The following is a 20,873-nucleotide window of genomic DNA, read 5'->3' on the forward strand; positions in this document are numbered from 1 at the left end:
GAGGTTATCCTCTGTGAAAATGACATGCTTACATACTGGGTAAGTGTGAGTGAGTGAGTATGGTTTTACGCCGCTTGAAGCAATATTTCAGCAATATCAAGGCGGGGGACACCAGAAATGGGCTTCACACATTGTACCCATGTCGGGAATCGAACCCGGGTCTTCGGCGTGACGAGCGAACGCTTTAACCACTAGGCTACCCGACCGCCCTTTCTGGGTAAGTAAGTGAGTTTGAATCTGTGATGACATCAGCTGTTAGTGAAAAGTGTCAGCATGTCCTGGTCAACCGGAAGCACCCGTCCACGCGTATGCAGTGGTGTCGTGCTGACGAACACCAAAACAACATTATCGGGTGATCTGGGATCATAGGTTTCTGACACGCACAAGGGACGCAACTTTACACATTGCATTGCGGCGACAACGAGGCCCTCAGACCCTGAGCCTTATGTGGATTCTCAAAACCCCAAAGAATGTGCTTGACTGTTTGCAATCTCAGAAAAAACAAGTTCAATTCTCTAAAAATATTTAATTTTCATCTTTTTAAACACTATCCCATACAACAAACTTCAGGAGAAACATCCTTCCTTCATCCACGCTATTAGTTACTGAACGTGGTGACAATAGGTATAGTTACATCTCTATTTTCTGAGGTTCGTGCCAATTTGTCAAAGAAGAAAGCAAATGTCACCTGAAGCTGGAATTCCTAATCTATAATTAACATATATATGAAATTTGGCGGTAAGACATCAGAGAGTGAGTGAGTGAGTTAATTGTGTTTAACTCCGTTTTAACAGTATTCCAGTTATATCACGGCGTTCATCAGCAATAAATAAATAGGGATCCTAATGGACACTAACTGTATTTCCCTCCTTGTAGGTCTGTTTCCTTTTGACTATTATTCAGAATTTCTTCTCGGATTGGCAAAGTCAAAACAAGAAAATTTGGGCAAAGATGTTTAACTTTAGCTTGAGGTATATCGATTATCGTACGTTGTTCATAAGGGTCTGATTAACACTGATTTACGCACCTGAACTAAAAGAATATAGGAGACCAGTGAGCCCGCCTCATATTTAAACCTATGCATAAAAGTTAATTTTCAGTGACAAAAAACTCTACCCAAGACGTATGTTTGACAAGAGCGATGACTTCAGCTGTTCAGTATTCAACGTTAACGTTATGTTGAGCAAACTCCTAGCAGTTCCAGTTTACATTTCACAATTTGTCAGGTGCAACCGAGCATACTTTCGACGAATATTTCAAAGAGCGTCATACGACTCTCGATCCAAAGTTGTGTTGCATAACTGACAAAACTTGGTGTCGAATGCTATTCCCTATTTTGACCTGTGCCACATGTTCCTGGTGAACAATTGACCTCCATTTGCAAGTGTTTGTGACGGGTGGATACATTCACCTTTTCGCGAGCACCTGGTATCATCCCTATTTGATAATGATTCATAAACACCTGCTTATGACATAGCCAGAATCGAACAATTGGCTCTGCTTTCAGTAGGATAAGGATAAGGATAAGTTTTATTCCATACTGAAAGGCCTCAGGCACATGGTTCAATTCTGTTTTCGGGAGTGGTTACAGATCCGTCAAACAGGTCATATTCTAATTAACATAGCATGATAAGTGAACATTGATAGATTTTTTAGTGTCTCTATCAGTTGTTGACACGATCGAGATAATTGTTTGTAGAGTGGGATGTACATAAAAAGGCAGATCAATATATTTTCTTCTTAGGTGGTCGTATTTTTGGACAAATTAACAGAAAATGAAACTCATCTTCAATCACAGCTCCTGCTTCTTTATCATCGTCCATTGCCTAAGCTATGAAATAATATAATTTGATACACGTTAGAATCACCAAGTGTACATCACTATTGCAAAGATGTAATTATGACATAATGTAAGTGAGTGAGTGAGTGAGTATGTTTTTTCGCCGCTTTTAGCTGTATCACTATATCCAGCAATATCACGGCGGGAGACAGCAGAAATTGGCTTCACACAAGGTGACGAGCGAACGCTTTAACCACTGGGCTACAGATAAATGACAGCCGCTACGTGCATCAAATGGTTATTTGAACGGCAGTGGGGGCACGGGTGGCCCAGTCGTCTAAGGCGCCGCGATTCGCTGTGCAGAGTTGCTTCCCTTGGGCACGCCAGAAACCTATGATTGTGGGTTCGAATTCCGGCTCGCCCCGATTATGTTTCTAGGTTTGTCAGCACCATACCCGTGCAGTTCACGCGAAACGGATATCACTGTCTATTGACTAATATATGCTACAAAAATAAATATTCAGACTAGCTATTGGCCCCTGCAACACCTGCATAACTGTTCATTCGCGCTTGGTGTGGAAGATTGAATTGAAAATTATGATAGAGAGAGCCTTCATTGTAGTTTCACCTGTAAATTATGCCGATTTTGCAATAAGACACAGCCCTTTCTTGTGTGGTGCATTGTGTAAACAAGAGTAAACTGACCTAATTATAATATGAAGAGATTTTACTCCCATATGAAGAGAGACAGTGACAATGAATTGCGACTACTAACATCAACAAATTACAAAACTCGTTAACAAAATTAAGAAAGAAACCATACATAATGCTGTGTGAGAGAGTAAGTATGGTTTTTCGCCGCCTTTAGCAATATTCCAGTAATATCACGGCGGGGACACCAGAAATGGTCTTCACACCTTTCTTCTGGCTCGTACCAAATGTTCCCGGTTTTTTTCCCAGATGAACAATTGATTTGCCTTTGCATGTGTTTGTAACGGGGATATATAGTTGGATTAATTATATACACCATACAACCTACAACTGAGAATACGGTAATTATTAAAAGGTCTTTAAAATATCAATACTAGTGCACTACAATATTGCATTCGTGCCACATTTTTCACTCAAGTTTTTATTAATTAGCAGAATATCACATCATCCATTTTCAAGCATTCCCAGCACCCAAATATTGCCGATGTACATCGAATATGCCTTCAATGTAAATGTACATTTGAAAAACCCTCAAAACCTTTGGGTACATGTTGTTTGAGTTTTGTATCGCCTGTGACTGTGACTCGGTTACATATTATTACATACTCCTCACAAAAAGTTAAGCAACAAGTATTATTTTCCGTGCAACATTCTCATCAGTGTTGAATGCCATCCATTGAGAACAAATTCAGGCAGGAGAATTACCTACGAATACTCGACTTAAAGCCTTTTCCATGTAGATTTTCCTGAAAACACTGATAACATCGCCTGAACACAGCCACCCTCAAAACACACATGCAAAATGCACGACATGCATATTTTACACACTTCACCCATGTACCCTGATTGCTTAAAAACTGCCAGCAAGGGCAATTTGTCGACATTAACACTTTAGACACGACTAGGCGTCACTTAACGCCAACTGAGGTTGCTCAGATTGTTGGAATGGTACAGGGGGGTCTCACCCAAACTCCTGTTGCCAATCATTTTAATGTTTACCGCAGTGTCATCTCAAGAGCGATAACTCGATACCATCAAACTGGACTGATGACAGAGAGACCACGCACAGGTCGTCCAAGGGAGACAACTCCTCGTGAGGACCGGTATTTAGCCACCCTAGCCCGGAGAAACAGGTTTACTACGGCCAGATCTCTCCAGAATGACCTTCAGAGAGTTGCAGGAAACAGAGTCTCAACACAGACAGTAAGAAACAGACTTTACGGTCAGGATCTGAGGTCCAGACGACCAGTACGACGTACTGCTTGGGCAATTCAACGCCGTAACTGGAGGGTCAATCGCTGGCGTAACGTTCTCTTCACAGACGAGTCAAGATTCTGCCTTGACTTCAACGATGGTAGGGCACGTGTGTTGAGAAACCGTAATGAACGATACGCCAACTGTACAATTGCTGAACACGACCAGTACGGAGGTGGAAGTTTGATGATCTGGGCTGGCATCAGGGTTGGACACAGAACGGATCTTGTGGTCATCAGACATGGTACCATGACTGGAGTACGGTACAGGGACGAGATTGTCACACCTGTGATCATTACCCTGGCACAACAAGTAGGTCCTAACTTAATTTTTATGGATGATAATGCTCGTCCACATCGAGCAAGAGTTGCCACTGATCTTCTTCAGACCAACAACATCACGCATATGGACTGCCCTGCAAGGTCTCCGGATCTTAATCCGATTGAACATGCATGGGACATTCTTGGAAGGCGTGTTTATGGTCTTCATGTTTGTCCTCAGAATCTTGATCAACTTGAACAGGAGAATGGCAGAACATTCTACAACAGACACTTGATAGGCTTATCTGGTCAATGCCAAGACGTGTAGAAGCTTGCATTCAAGCCAATGGTGGACATACACTTTACTGAACATTGGATCATTGTTTCAAAATGACTTAAACTCAAATTTAAAGATTTTCATCTTTCAGTGCGGCACATTTTGCACGACTGTTTTCATGATACTGTTTTTGATCATTTGTAAACCTGTTAGGCATACACGCTTTTCAGTTCCCTTTGAGGGCAATGTGTGTTTGTGCTCTTTCTTTGTATTGCTTTAGTCAGTTTTTAGATATTGGAATATATGAGTGAGTGAGTGAGTGAGTGAGTTCGGTTTTACGCCGCTTTTAGCAATATTCCAGCAATATCACGGCGGGGGACACCAGAAATGGGCTTCACACATTGTACCCATGTCGGGAATCGAACCCGGATTTTCGGCGTGACGAGCGAACGCTTTAACCACTAGGCTACCCGACCGCCCCTGGAATATATGAACTTGGACTGACACATAATATATTTTTTGCTTAACTTTTTGTGAGGAGTATAGTACAACTTTCCCAGCAGATTGAAACATGGATGGTGTGAGGTGAGGTGAAATTGGGTTTAACGTCGCGTCCAAGATTATTGCACTTATATAGCGACGTGCATGCACGTGTATGTGTGTGTGTGGCTGCTTGTACTAGTCCGGACTGATGCCGATTTATAGTGCTAGCTCACTGAGATACCATGCCGCAGTTTAACATGAATACCCCACTCAGACACAGTATACTGACTCCGAGCCGACCAGTCCTTGTTTTAGCCCCTTAATGCCGAGCGCCAGACAGGGTAACAACAAGTACAATCTTTTAACGTCTTTTTGTATGACGCGGCCCGGGATCGAACCCTGGACCTTCCGCTCTCCGGGCGGACGCTCTACCACAAGACCACGGAGGCGGTCGAAACATGGATGGAAATCAAATGGGAGTTTTTGATAACTGAATCACAAAACAACTTCAATGGCGTATCCGAACTCGAAATATGAATGAGGGGATTGCGAACGTTTAGATTTGTTACTTGAGTGTAATCACTACATGTATTTTCTGTATACACTATATGCAAATGCCAGTTGCCAATTAAACTTGTAGGTATTGCCAAGGGTAACAGCATAAACATAAGAATTAGCATAGTACAAGATGGTAACGTTTCTTAATTGAGTGAATAAACAGTCGATAAACTGACGATAAAGTTGTTTTTGTGAACTTTAGTGGCCGCTATCTATTCGAACTTATCCACGGATTATCCGCGTATTATTCGCAATAATACTGCAGAACACGACAACAATTTTTTACGTTGCAGTGAAATGTCAGCCCTTTGATATCTTTGCAAAGCATTTTCAGAAAGCCTTCACCTTAGTGTGTGTCACTGTAAGGCCTTTATTTATTGTCGTTGGTTGTTAAGGCCTGCGTTCAAACTTATAGTTGGGTTCCCGACTTCACTGCAGAAACAAATCAAACCCACACTCGCGTCACTGGTCCACACGGTAACAACACTTGCCCATTGCTTACTGATGTGGGCAAATTGAGTTGCCGAGTAGACGTAGCTGTATTCTCTCGTGGATTTATTTGCTCGTTTTGTATCACCATCATAAAGGTCAGTCGTAGGAGTGATGATCAGTGCATGATGTGATGCGTACAACTATAGCATCTTTTTATGAAGGAACCTGACAAGAGAGCCGCTCCAAGTGTATCATAGTATACCGTAGTGGATATTGTGCTTTCTGTAGTTGATGCAATTTATCTTTCTTCTACTCCATTGCTCACAATATATAGATAATACACAAAGTAACTTCAGCATACATTTTAATTCTTTCAAAAAGGATATGAGTAGTATATTATACGTTTGTATTTGAAGTAGTATATGCATTAGTGTATACATTTGTTAAGGGATATTTAATATGCAGTGATGGGGAACGGGAAGCGGAGGAGAGGGGATGATAATTTTTTGTTGGAGTCTTAATTTAACTGCTTCAAAACAACTAGTTTTGTGGAAGCCAAACAACTTGTTTTCACCATATATTTTTCCAGGACATCTAGCATGTTCAGCGAACTTTTTAGTTGTTGGCAAAATATATACAATTTCCATAAATTATATGTCAAGATCAAATGCTCATACATACATACATACATACATACATACATACATACATACATACATACATACATACATACATACATACATACATACATACATACATACATACATACATACATACATACATACATACATACATACAAGTCTATTCTACATAGCAGCATTATATTTAGAGCGATATTTATAAAGGGGCCATATATTATTCGGTTCGGGAGGGGATCTGTGATTAATGTTAGAGACAGGATATCTATTCGGCCACTCCTCGAAACATACAATGTTCTTTCTGAAGTGGAAGACAAAGACATTTCTTTTTCTCGTTGCTTTTTTTAATTGACACGGGTATGGATAAATAACTTAACGTTTAGGAGAATGTGCATATATGTTTCTATGAACGCGGGGGAATCCAGATTTCTTATGGAACAAAAGCTGATTTGAGCTCACTGTAGCATCATTGTCAATCAAAACGTAAAAACATGTATGTGGTTGCTATGTTCACAAGTAAAATTGTCGCATATCTAATTATCAACTTTTGGTTGATTGTTATCGTTATTTACAATGTAAATGATGGTAATCCTATGATAAAGGTAATTTTATTTACATCAGCACTTTTATCGTCTTTTGTATTGACATAACAGCTATACAATGCGGTGGGCTAACTGCAACGACTGAAAAGAAGCTCCTTACCTCAGAAGGGTATCCTATCAAATATGAACCGTAAGTATATTTTTTTAATGAATCAGTTTGCACACTGTATAGCTATGGAATACTAGAAGGGACATTTTGCGTTTACGCCTTTACAAAACCAAGCAAATAATGACCCACTTAACCAAAGCGTGACATCGCAATAACGAGACAGCGCTTTCATTTGAGCAATTGCATACTATGAATAACACAGTTATTTAACCAAAACACTCTCTAATAAATTACTAGTTCGAAATACAAAAGGGGTTAATATTTGTGTCCTCAGACTAAATTGGTTAGTTACTTAATCAGAGCATGATTATATACTGTAGTATCTTCAAGGAGATGTTCTAACACCCTTAAAACTTAGGAAGATAGTATGGCTATCCTCGAGCTCATGACTGTAGAGTTTCAAGCGACTCTTGCTACTGTTTGATCAAAATTACAACAGTAAAGGCCTCAGTAAAGCTATGGCTGTTGTGGTAGGCACGAGGAGCACATTTCCAAATTTACGTATCAATGACCAAAATTATGTCCAATGCAATTTCCTATGTTGCCTTTTACGCAATATATAAACTCAATAAATAATATTCAATACATGTACGTTCATTAAAGTGATTCTCTGTATTGCTGCCCACCTCTCGTTGGCGGCATGGTCATTTCATAACACACATACATGTAAACAGTGGATGTGTAATTCAAATTCGGATTGGTTGCGAAAAATGCGAACTTCACACGACAAACATAATAACAATCTTTTGCATCGCAGATTACTAACTAAGCATGTAGGAAATATAATATCCATAATTATGTATTAGTTGCATACTATACAAATACAAGTTTTTTCAACCAAGCTATCAATATTCAATAAATATTGACTTTATGGCAATTCAAATGGGTCGCACACAGAAGACGTCACACTATATTCCATTTATTTGTCTATTCCACTTGTTTGTGAGTACTAACTAATACTGGTAGTTAATATTTCAGTTCACAAACATGCTCGTGGAGTCTTCAGGCATCTGACTCTTCCAAGAATGTAATTCTAGAAACAGTGGACATGATGATATAACCCTCAACTGGTTGTGTTGATGATTCAGTCAGCATATATGACGGTAAGATCAGTATACCCCTTGGAGATCCCGGGATCCTATATATAGTATGCTGGTCGTAAGATGCGACCAAATGGATAGGGTGGTTAGGCTCGGTGTCCTCGTACCATGATGGCGTGGTTTGTGGCTCACAATATCGACCACTGGCTTGTCTGGTCATGACCCGACTATCTACATACCGCCGTCAGACAGCTGGAGATTACTACACACATATGTCTTAAATATTAGATGTCTCGTATATATCTAAACACGAGCGTAAATGACACAATTAGTATGTGCCAGAAACTGACGCCGGTACATTTCGCTAAATTGACAAACTGACTGATAAAATTGTACATTATACATAAATTAACTGTTGTGTCTTTGTACCATTACCCAAGTACAGTGAATGACTCAGCGATTGTTTATCAACAATTTAACCTTCATATTACGTCGGCTGTAAACAATGATATTTTAATTATTTTATGTGTGTATGGGTAAGTCAAAATCATAGAAGACAACAACGGATTATATACAGTGAGTGTTTAAGAAGTGTTATTATATAACTAGGCAATCAGTAGTATAAATGCTATATCCCTATAACATGTTCAAATGCCTTTACGCTACAAGCTCTAACTGTAGCCAATATACATTCTTTACAGTTCTTATATGCTCATTGGATAAATCACTCGCCTCTGTTGATTCCGGAAGTTTGAAACCAATAACCATTGCAGATTCTACTTCCTGAATCATCAGATTCGAGTGATATATCTGATATTTAATTTCTTTATAATTCTGTATAATAACCTACAGTTGCGTCAGTTTTACTTGCACAAACTGCACGCTCAAAATGGCCAGTGAATTCCTTGTCAAGAACAATCTGCAACAACAATAGCGTGGCATCATTGTATTTATGTATTCCCCCTATGCTTCCATGTGTTATGCGTTGAAAGTAACATTATTGATATTTATATATACATATTATATAATTTCACTACAGGTGACTCAAACTCTGCCACTAAGCTACACACGTTATGTCGAGACACTCGTGTGTTTGTGACCTCATCTGGACGGAACATGTACCTTGAATTTCGTTCCAACAGTATTCTGGAGACAAGAGGCTTCCAGTTTCGATACTACCAGGGAGACAGTGTGTAACACCAAAGTCATTATCAGCCATTAAATATACGCTACTCAAATGTTCAGAATACCATGTCAGGTCTTATGGTAAACGTTCACCCATGGGTGCAGACAGTTAACTCTGCACATATTACACAGTATCGACTATAGCGATCAAAATTTGAATCCTTGAACAAAATATGTTATTGTTCGTGACTTGGGAATCACGAAATATATGGTTAAGTGCATATTTTATTAATAGGTACCTATCGTTCCATTGACGATCCTTGGGGATTATTCAATCAGATTATTACGCTAGTACTTCTTTGTACCTGTAGAGAAATATGAAGATGTTTTTATGATCACAAAACCCCTTGTGGATTTAAGTGAGATTTCAGATCCCCAACTACCCATGTGTTCATTCATCCAATTGTAATTGATTCGAAACATACAACTCCAAAAGAGCCCTATTTATGGTTCAAGCTTCAAGAGCTCTAGTGTTTATTAGTGTTGAAAATCCCAAATAGGCTTTCCAAAGATTTTAACGCAATGTGATTGTTCTTCTCGAAGTAAAGTGAATGGTCATTAAAATGGTCAGTCAGTTTTGCAGTCCATTTATGAATAAAGTTGGTAATACCACAGTAGCTGTAACAGTTTAATTGTTATATATCTAATATACCATATGTACTTATGCGTATATATTGAATTATAATCTCGTCATCAGTAGAGTTAATATAAGGAAAGTACAAGTCGATAAATGCGTCGTGAAGGTGAATTGTCATTTTCCTCAGAAGCTACGCCTTGCACGTTCACGTTTACTGCTACTCGGGATGTGAAGACCTTCAACTCACCTGGCTACCCCATTGCATACTTCAAGTAGGTTGTACTGTCCGAGGACCAAGCATGATTCATACTTGCTTTTATTGCAGTTGCATTCGTCCATTCATTAGCTTGGTGCCTTCAATGATACACTTGTTAATGTTCTGTTCTGTTATATATTTTGATAATTATATGTCTCCAATTACTTCCTCGTTCTGATCAATATAACCTAGTTTGTATGACACGTTGCTAGGCAACAACAGGTGAATTCAACACTCATTTCTGAGCAAAAAGATGTTTTTGCTTGGTAGATAACCAATTTATCAATGAACTAACTCTTATGACGCTGTGAAATGATACCAATGGCACAAAATGTACAATCACTCAACGTACATAGAATGAGAATGTGTACAACGTGAACACAATTGAATAGTTACGTATACTGAATGAGTGATTTAATGTAGTGTTACGCCGCACAACATACATTGACGTGATCATTTATACTAACCTAACGTTGATTTGTTATACACCCATTTAGATTTGAACTTTGTCATGGCTTTGCAAATAAATTTATTTTTCAGAATATCATGTGATTTATTTTACAGCGGTTTATCCTGTGAATATTCAATTCAAGCGGCCGATGCATCAGATAGTCTGCAATTGGAGTTTACAGACGTTGATGTTCAATCATCTCAAAGTTGTCGTGACGACAACAACAGCGTGGCAAATATAAATAATGCATTACAATATTTCCGGAACTAAACTTTTTCGGAGCACAGTAATATATGTAGTCTAACCCGCCTAATTCAGTGTGGAGATACGTGTGTCTAATTGTGTAAGGACCCGCTGGTTACTGACTGATTCGCCCTGATTGTGATCCGTGGTTTGTCGGCACCATCGAGGTTTTTACTTGCCTTTGTCACGGGTGCCGCCGGTGAAAAAGGATAAACTTACCTAGTCGTGAACACCTGTATCATCACCACCTGACGTACAATGGATTCTGCGTTTAGCAGATATTTCTTCTATGTGGTTCGTCGTTTTCCCCATCGTACATCTCCCACGCCATTGAATAACTGAAATATTGTCAAAGTTCCAAGTGGCAACAAAGGAGAGGTCATTAAAGTCGCTCATTGTATATATCATTAAAGTCGCTCAGAATATATCACTTATGTAATCTGGAACACTTATAGTATACAATCAAAGCAAACCCGATACATATGTTTGACTACAATGTGCCGACAATTGCAGCTATATATATATTGGCTGTGTAACAACTGAGACACAAAGCACACTATCCGACATATGCATAAGTCTATGTTGACTCAGTTTCAGGTGGAGATGACCCAGTTGCCACAATCTGTGGTATGCCGAACTCAACCTACCAAGGAGGAAACAACATGAAGGTCACATATACCTCAGATGGGTCAAGGGTCAATAAAGGATTTTCAGTTGGATATCGAAGCGTCTCGAGTGAGACATTTTTAATTCATGAAAGTAAATCATAGTAATCATGTTTTTTAAACGACACTTATGAGGGTTTTTTATATTAAAAAATGTGCCGTAAAAATGTCTTATCATTGCCATACCATAAAATCATTAATTCTTATGAAACATTAGTTTTAAACACTTACAAATTTTATTCATTATGCATTTTCTTTGAACACACTATGTCATTTAGAATGTGGTCTTATGTAACAAATGTTATTGGTGGCGTGAAACCTTCTGAGAAAAGTAACAATTATGTTACTTCCGTCCTCGATTCGAACCCATACTGCCAGACCGAGGCACCTAATCGCGGGCACACAAAGTCAGCGATGCTTTTTCTTGTTTATTTACTTGTTTTCCTTTTCTATAAATTACATTACATAAAGTACATGTTACCTGGTAAGTCTTTGGCATGGTACACCTGAAGAAAAAGAAACATTTCCAAAATCGGAAAGAACATGGACAAACTGACCTTTCCAACATTCCATCTGTGAAAATGTGTGCAAACTTCCAAAAGTAAAATTTAGAAATATCACCTTTCCGAGCTTTTGAAAAGGGTCTTTTCCCTTATTACAATAGGAGGAAATGTTTGGAAAGAGATGTTACAGAAGGTGTTAACATTGTACATAGCGATGGAAATCTATAATACATCTCGTTTATTTTATATGCTTCAGAGGAAGAATGTTCAATACACGTGGAGGCCACAGATATGGATTCGTTTATCATGTCTCCAGGGTACCCGACTCAGTACTTCAGGTAAATATTGTACAGGAACATTATTTGCCATGATCGTTTCTTGTCATGTTACCTTCTTTATAACACCTTCATACAAGCGTGGGGAATTATAATAAAACTTACATTTCGTGGTTCATCTTATAAGTGAAGGAACGTACGAATATTGTTTAACACCGCAATCACATTAGCATTCCAGCTATGTCGCGGCGGCATGTCATAAATGGAGTCTGGACCAACCCAATTAGTGCCAGAACCACCGGGCCCTCTTTAATTGATTCAAAACAACTTGTGTAACGACCACAAACACTGTTAAGAATAATTTGTGAAGCTGATTACAAACTGTACGATTTGCAGAAATGTCGAGGTATGCACCATTAATTAATAAAAAGCTCGATGCCATAGAGATATTGTGTAAATGAAGCTTTGCTCCTCCAGCAACATGAACTGCCGCTGGACCATCGTGGCGACGGATAACGATGCTACGGTCGAACTGGTTGCTGTCATCTCCGACATTGCCGACACTTCCCCATCTTGCAGCAGTGACAGAGTGTCTGTTACGGACTGTAAGCTTCTATGTTAATGACGTTAATGGATAATTAGATTTGATAAATTTAAATTTAAAACAATATTCAAGAAAATGTCAGTTCCGTAGGTGGTGATATGAACATAAGAACATAAGATCAGTATCGGTTTTTTTATTCAACGATGTCACTCAATGGTTGGCTGGGTACTTGCCGCGTTCTCAGGATTTCGTAATCTTTGGCTAACTGTGACAAAACAAATGCAGGATGCATAAAGACGAGAGAAACGAGGGATCTCGCAGTTTCATTCTTCACACACATACACATATTCATTATATACCGGATTTTGTGAATGCTAAAAAGAAGAAATGTGAAATGTGTTGAACTATGTTGAAAGCTTGGCACATGTACATGTGGCATTGTCTTCCTATGAACAGTTCAGCTGATGAACACTGGGGTCATTTGGTTGAAACATTTTGGTCATGTCGAAAATTGTGACACACATATACGTGTAAACACGTTCCACCGGATTTCATGAATGAAAAAAGTGCAACTGTCAAATGTGTGAAATGTATTAAACAAGTTTTTATTGAATTACCATCTTCAGCTGATATGACAGAACTGGGGATATTCTGTGGAACGAACAAACCTACATATAATAGTACAGGACCAAACATGACTGTTGTCTTCACGACTGATGGCACCAATCAGGCACCAGGATTTCGTCTGAAATACAAGCAGAAACGAGGTAAGTCGTTTTTCATGGGTTACACCACATTATTATAAGGTCTACACCGTTCTGTTAGTGAGAAGAACAAGGAAAGAATGAGTAGAACGTGTTCAAGTTATCACAGACTGTATACATCCACTGCATTTCATCTGTTGAGAGATTGTTATGTATGTGAAAACAAGACACGATGGACAGCGCAAGTGCTCTATGAAATCTCAATCAGATATGTTTGTAGAATGCTTTTGCAAGGTTCAAATGTATTTACTAAAACAATTTATAAAGTAATTAAGATTCCAATCATCGTTGCCTGCATATTCGGACAATGGTGTACTCTTGCGATATTGTAAAGGAAAAACGAGTGCAGCAATGTGTCAAATGCAGGACTGGTTTCGCGTTATTTAATTTATATATTTGTATTAGAAATATAATACGATTTTGGTTTAAATGTCAGATTATTTCTTGTGCAAATGTGAACCAAGAGAACGTAGCTGCTAGTAGAAGGGGTGGAGATGCGTACAGTGACTATGGTCCGTTTACAGCAATACAGATTGTCAGACACACCTTTTCGTACAGCTTTTTCACTCCTTACGTTTTTAAAGTTATTTGCTGTGCATCTTCTAAATTTAAGAAACCCAACAAATTAACCTCTTCTCCCAAATTATTAACACCCCATTCTGGTCCATTGTAGTTATATATTATACGCGGAGCTGGATGGACTGTTGCGTACCTTTGGGGTACGAGAAACCGATTGCCGTTGATTTTGGTACGATATTCTCCCTGATTATGTTACTAGGTTTGTCATAACCAGAGTCGTGCCAGTGTGTTTAGCCATACAGATTACACTACTGATCCAACGTATGTCGGAGAGAACCAACTTTTGACACTCTGTTGACCCATGTTTAGCTGATAGAGGAGGTAGTGATTGCTGTATTCCTGAAACGAATGGCATCAGGTGTATTTGCTGATGCCTGCCTTTTAGATGAGATGTAGTGTATTTGGTGCTATTTGGTTTTGACATTTGCTTCAATAACATAAGGTTAGGTGACAGCTCAGTGACGTGGTGCTTCGTGTTACATCTTGCGATTGATCAAACTTAATCATACCTTACTATGATGTTTGCAGCCACACTGTCAACGTGTGGAGGGGCATTAACAGCTTGAGGTCCTGAGGAACTGCTTTCACCAGGCTACCCAAGAGCATATTTGAGGTCTGTTACAAAAGGTCAGGTATTGCTGTGTTTAATTGATCAGCAAATGCTGATATGTGAACGGTTTGGGAGATTAGGTAATGTCAATTAATATTTATTCACAGGTATTTGTTTGTATGGGCAAGCTATATTTAACGCCGTCTTAGCACTGGAATCGTTTTATGGTGAAGGGAAGCTCAAAATAACATGCAAATATTTACCTCTATGGAAGCATAGGTTTGGACCTGCCAGCGTTAATCTTGGCTTTGAACCTCCGTGCAAAGTATCTTAGCATGATCAAGGGACGCAGTCTAGTCTGTTTGGCCGTCGACGGTTTTTTTTCTATGACGAGATTTGTATGTGAACAAAATGAACAAGCAATTGCAATTGTCCAGTGGAAGTTGCTTGTGTCATATCAATGTGTTACAGATCACAAACATGCATATGGACAATTACAGCCTATAATGAAAGCTTCGTCAATCTCAAGCTTGTTGACATTGATGTTGAAGTTAATGATCGCTGTCAGCCGGATAGCCTCAAGATATATGACGGTAATCATTTGCATGACTTTGGATTATATATACTCCAATAGTAACTGTAATACTATGGCATCAATGTTATCATTAAGAGTGACTTTGCATTAATGGCTTTGTATATCATCAATGATCTGTGTACAAGGAAAATCACTTCATGCAGAAGTGTGGACTAAACAACTCCAGGCATTACAACATGACTTCTTCATTATTAACAGGGGACAGTTCTGCAAGTCCTCTTCTGGGAACTTGGTGTGGACAAATGAACGGTTACAGGTTACAAAGCACAGGGAATGTGATGACTCTTATCTTTAACACTGACGACTCCAATAACGGAAGAGGATTCAAAGTCAGATATACACAAGAATCAACTAGTAAGTTTGTTTATTTGAGTAAATCTTGCGTATAATTTCGACAGTTCACCAAATGTTGACGTAGCAAACCTTGTGTTACAAATTCTAATTCCTAAGTATTGTCATAAAGATCGAATACAGTTCTCTCTTTTAGCAAATGTATAAAAGTTATAGAAATTAATGTAACATGGCTATATAAGTAGACAGATATAACGTAGTTTTATTGTCTTTCAAACAGGTATGGTATGCGCCGAAAGATTTGAAGCTACAGACACATATTCCTACATAACCTCGCCGAACTACCCGAATTCTTTCCCAGGGTTTGTAGTTTTAATCTAGAAACAAGACATAATTACAAAGGTACTGGTGTTCATTGAGACCGTGTTTGTCCGTACCCAGTTCATCCATCTTTCAGGGTGTGACTGCTGGTTCCGCGTGCATACATACATAGTGACATTACGCTAGAAACATGATTCATTATTCCGGACATTCATTAAACCAGACGATTTCAGTGGGAACGCTGGCGTCCAAATTAACCGGATTTCATTGTTTTCGTTTTATAATTGTTGTGTAGTATTGCGTATTTGTAGTAACAGTGTAGTTAAAATGTTGGTTGGTCTTAAAAGGCAACTGAAGCATCAATCGGGACAGCATTGTTGCTGAATTCTGAAAGTCAATGCGGTGAACATGCTTTCACTGATTCAGTTTCGAATACAATTTAGAGGTATCACATTTTGATCTCCATTTTACCATGACAAAAATCTGCTATCTATTTCGTGATACAGAAAAATAAAAGTAAGCAACATTGGATAAATAATATTTGTTTTGATTCAGTGACCGATGACAAGAAATAATAATCCGCATATTTTTTCAATAATATCATAATCTTATATAATACTCAAATCACCCAAAATAATTTGTAATTTGTTCTTTAAATAGAACATCCTATAACAATTTGAGGCTACCACTGAAAAGTTAAATAATCAAATACACATCACCAGCATGATGTCATAATGTACAGACATGACGTCAAATATGTGAAACTTAAGTATGACGTCACATTATCTAGACTAACAAGCGATAAATTTCAGGTTCTCTGATTATCCTTTTTCAAAGCGTGCATCACTCTTGTTCTTCTACAAGGGTATCAGGGTTTTGCGTCTTAAATATTTTGCAACACTTAGCGTTATCTAGCAACCACCACGTGTGTGGTTATCAGTGAAATCAGTGTTTGAAATTGAAGAAATACGTAAAGATGTCATTACAGTAAACTACTGTTATAACGAACTCAATGGGACTACTAATTTTAGTTCGTTATAACCGTAGTTCGTTATAAGCATATATACAGCATAACTACAGCAAATAGTCGGGACCAAAAAGTTCGTTATATCCGTCAGTTCGTTATAAGCTTGTTCGTTTTAACCGTAGTCTACTGTATATCTATACTCAAACCCTGAAGTGAATGAGATCATATACATCTATTGATAACTCTGAATGATGCATACATGTAGATTGACATTTAAAAAAAGGAATTGTCAGAATAGCCATGTGACAGATCTAAAGCCAAATGTGACAGCAGTACACTTTACATCGTTAAAGAATGTGAAAGGAAGTTTGTGTTGTCTGCTTCAAACTAATCACAAATATGATAAATATGATTACCTTTTTAGTATATGATCTAGTTATGTAGTCTTTGGAAGAACTTTCCCAACATTAACCCAAGCTTTGAAAGAGCAAGGGAAAACTTAAAAACGTCCCATTTTAATTCTGGAAACCCGTTTGTCCAGAAGCTCTCAACACGATATTTTCATATGTACTAAGGAAGAAAACACTGAAACCAAAATGTTTCGAAAACACTGTCGACTTACGCGCGACACGCCGAAGACCCGGGTTCGATTCTCCATATGGGTACAATGTGTGAAGCTAATTTCTGGTGTCCGCCGAGGTGATATTGCTGGAATATTGCTAAAAGCGGTGTAAAATCAAACTCACTCACTCACTCACCTTGCCTGGTTAATGTTGAAAAATCATTCTAAATTCGTGTTCTTCAGTTTGAAACTTTTCAATCCTGACCGGTAATTAGAGGGCGCTCCGCTAACCTATGTAAACTGCTTGGGCGGTCTGCGCGCGCAATTCGGTTGTCAACACAATATCCGGCGTTATGCAACTGAAGGGAACTATATTGGTACAGGTCCTGCCCTGAACTGACCAGCGTCACAGTAGCTTGACCACACCACCTCCCCAGCAACGGCGATGTGGATGGTGAACCTTAGCAACAAAAGAAACAGTTTGATGTTGGACTAATATCAGGGTTACCCAGACAGTTAAACCCGTAAATAAGTTATATTCCGTGCTCTTTCAGCTTATAATATCACTTGGTGTATATCAGTAATGGATAATATCAGTGACTGAGGGTTTACTCCGCTTTAAGCAGAACTCGAGCAATATATGGGGAACCAGAGGAAAGGACTTTACATATGATTATACTAATTTGAGGAACAGAAGCTGGTCTTTGGCGTTAGGAACGAACACTTTAACCAATAGAATACCCCACCAATGGTTGTGGGTTGTAGACTGAGAGTGAGTGAATGTTGTTTTGCCCTGCAGTAAGCACTTTTTCAATATTATAACGACGGGTTGGCTGCATGGAAGAAACTCTATGTTGTCGGGTATGATGACTTACAACAATCCAAACTGACGTTGTAATCACTCTATCACGCGACTCATTCTGAGGACTGAATGAGAGGACTCATTCTGCTCCAGTATACCCACGGGGCCGTTCTATTGTGACATACCCTGCAATCGTTCATCAGGATAGTTTCGTTCAGAACACACCCCGGTGCTGGAATGACGTAGCATTTAACCACAACCATAGGCTCAACTTGCACATCATGTGATCGGACTTTTCTCTTGTTTGTAGACAGACGTTCTAATTCCAAAACCAGAACAGACGGGCCTTATGCAAGCCTTTCAGTGCGCTTAACATGTTGTTCGACGGTGAGATACATGGCAATTATCTTTATTCATCAAGTGGCCGTATCGCCAGATCTCGACTGTGCTTCGACGACAGCACGTGGAGCCGCACAACCAATGTAAACAAAGGATAACTACGTTTTATGACATTTTCTCAATGAAAGTTAAACACTCTATGACATATGTTAATCTAAATGTAGAGGCTCGTCAAAAATGAAACAGAAGAAAAACGTATGCAATATATTGAGTGGGCTGTGTAAGATGTGACGAATCGAAGGAGAGAAGTTTCAGAAATCAGATCACATCTATGTCTCCATATTATTCCTTTTATTAACCTTAGAAAGAATATACCTTTTCTGAATGCGAATTCAAAGTCCCTTGCAATATACAGTCGAACCAACTCACTGCTATAAATGATTCATTTTCTGGAAGTGATAGTTCCATAAGTGGTAAGACAAGGAAGTCCTTATGGTAAAAGGAGTTCCAATGGCGTTTTTTTTAAACGACATGCAACGAGGTGAGTCGAGTAAAGTGATACCGCAGCTTGTTTCATTCCTGAAAGATTAATGTAAGTGGATGCCCTTGTACAAAACAATCGTAACGCTACGAACTGTCGTAAGTCTATGTTAAGATGTGGGAATTCCGAGCACCCAGGTCGGCTCTTTTTGACGTCGTGTCGTTCGAACCGGATTCAAAGAGAAACTATGGTGGCGAATGTGTCCAGGGTACTTAGCATCATAGAATACAGTGAGTGAGTGAGTATGGTTTTATGCCGCTTTTAGCAATATTCCAGCAATATCACGGCGGGGGACACCAGAAATGGGCTTCACCCATTGTAACCATGTCGGGAATCGATCCCGGGTCTTCGACGTGACGAGCTAACGCTTTAACCACTAGGCTACCCGACGGCCCCTTCATAGAATACAGATATAATGCCCCGGGTTATCAAGATTGGTGATTACAAAAAGTCATCTTGTGCTGTACTGTGCTGTGCTCATACTATAGAAATACCATGTACTCACCATCAAATACCTGAAGATAGCCATCCTTGCACGGATACTGACGTTTATCATCATTTCCAGACACAATGTTAACATGCACCTTAAAATTGGAATCGTTTAGCGCTTGGGTCGTCAGTCGCCAGAAACACTGGATGTTCCTTAAAATAATCAAAACGTTCGAAATCAATGTACACTTTATCAAAAATGAAATAATCTATACACGCATATTTATTGTAAAATGGTCTTTTGGTTCTATCCCAGATATATATGCTTAACAAATGGACAGATTAACTTTAGTTTAAAACTTTAGGACAGCTATTCCACATGTATACAAGAGGCAGTATACAATCAATGAGACGTAGTGGATATACATTCAATTATAGCCAGTGGATATGGAATCAGTTAGAGCCAATGGATATCAGTCAGATGGAGTCAGTGGATATCAGTCACTGGTAGCCAGTGGATATACAGTCAGATGGAGTCAGTGGATATCAGTCACTGGTAGCCAGTGAATATACAGTCAGTTGGAGTCAGTGGATATCAGTCACTGGTAGCCAGTGGATATACAGTCAGTTGGAGTCAGTGGATATCAGTCACTGGTAGGCAGTGGATATACAGTCAGTTGGAGTCAGTGGATATACAGTGGATATACAGTGGATATCAGTCACTGGTAGCCAGTGGATATACAGTCAGTTGGAGTCAGTGGATATACAACCAATGTTAGCCGGTGGATACAATCAGTTAGAGACAGTTCATATAAAGCCTATCAGAGCCAGTGGATATACATCAGTCAATCAGTTAAACTGATACGCACAGTTGACCAGAGGGGCAAGGAAGGATTTGCTCCTGTTCTGTGACAGCGACAGTCACTGGGGCAGGACTACAAGCCGACGTCTCCTCTGAAACAACCATGTACTTTAATCTTTGACTGATGTTGTAGAGTAAATTTAAGTTGGATATTGAGAACATGATTCCCAGTCTCTTGCTTGGTAAAGGTACCAGAATATATTTGTATGCTGTTGAAGACCATTCTCAGCAGCATCCAAACTATATGATGGCGTCTTTAAATAACCGAATCTGGATCAGACAAACCAGTGGGGCATGATGGCACGCTGTCAATCAAGTCACCGAGCCTGTCCTCCCGACTCGTTAGGTCTCACGACTCGCACAGGGCGCTGGAGACGTATTCGAACCCGGAATCTCACAGGGCAGAGTAACCGAAAGCCGCATCAAAT

The 20,873-nt window shown here is 39.2% G+C and overlaps 2 long non-coding RNA genes across 2 annotated transcripts; both read left to right on the forward strand.

Annotated features, from left to right (window-relative positions):
- Positions 1-7,046: 7,046 nt before the first annotated feature.
- On the forward strand, positions 7,047-9,327 carry LOC125377231. Its single transcript, XR_007219478.1, has 3 exons — positions 7,047-7,125; positions 8,083-8,207; positions 9,184-9,327. It is a non-coding gene; the product is annotated as an uncharacterized LOC125377231 (long non-coding RNA).
- Positions 9,328-12,304: 2,977 nt separating this feature from the next.
- On the forward strand, positions 12,305-13,549 carry LOC125377198. The gene is made up of 3 exons (XR_007219452.1): positions 12,305-12,362; positions 12,777-12,904; positions 13,470-13,549. It is a non-coding gene; the product is annotated as an uncharacterized LOC125377198 (long non-coding RNA).
- Positions 13,550-20,873: the final 7,324 nt, after the last annotated feature.

Source organism: Haliotis rufescens, unplaced genomic scaffold (genome assembly GCF_023055435.1).
Source record: "Haliotis rufescens isolate VD_foot unplaced genomic scaffold, xgHalRufe1.0.p SCAF_1, whole genome shotgun sequence".
Classification (NCBI taxonomy): Eukaryota; Metazoa; Mollusca; class Gastropoda; order Lepetellida; family Haliotidae; genus Haliotis; species Haliotis rufescens.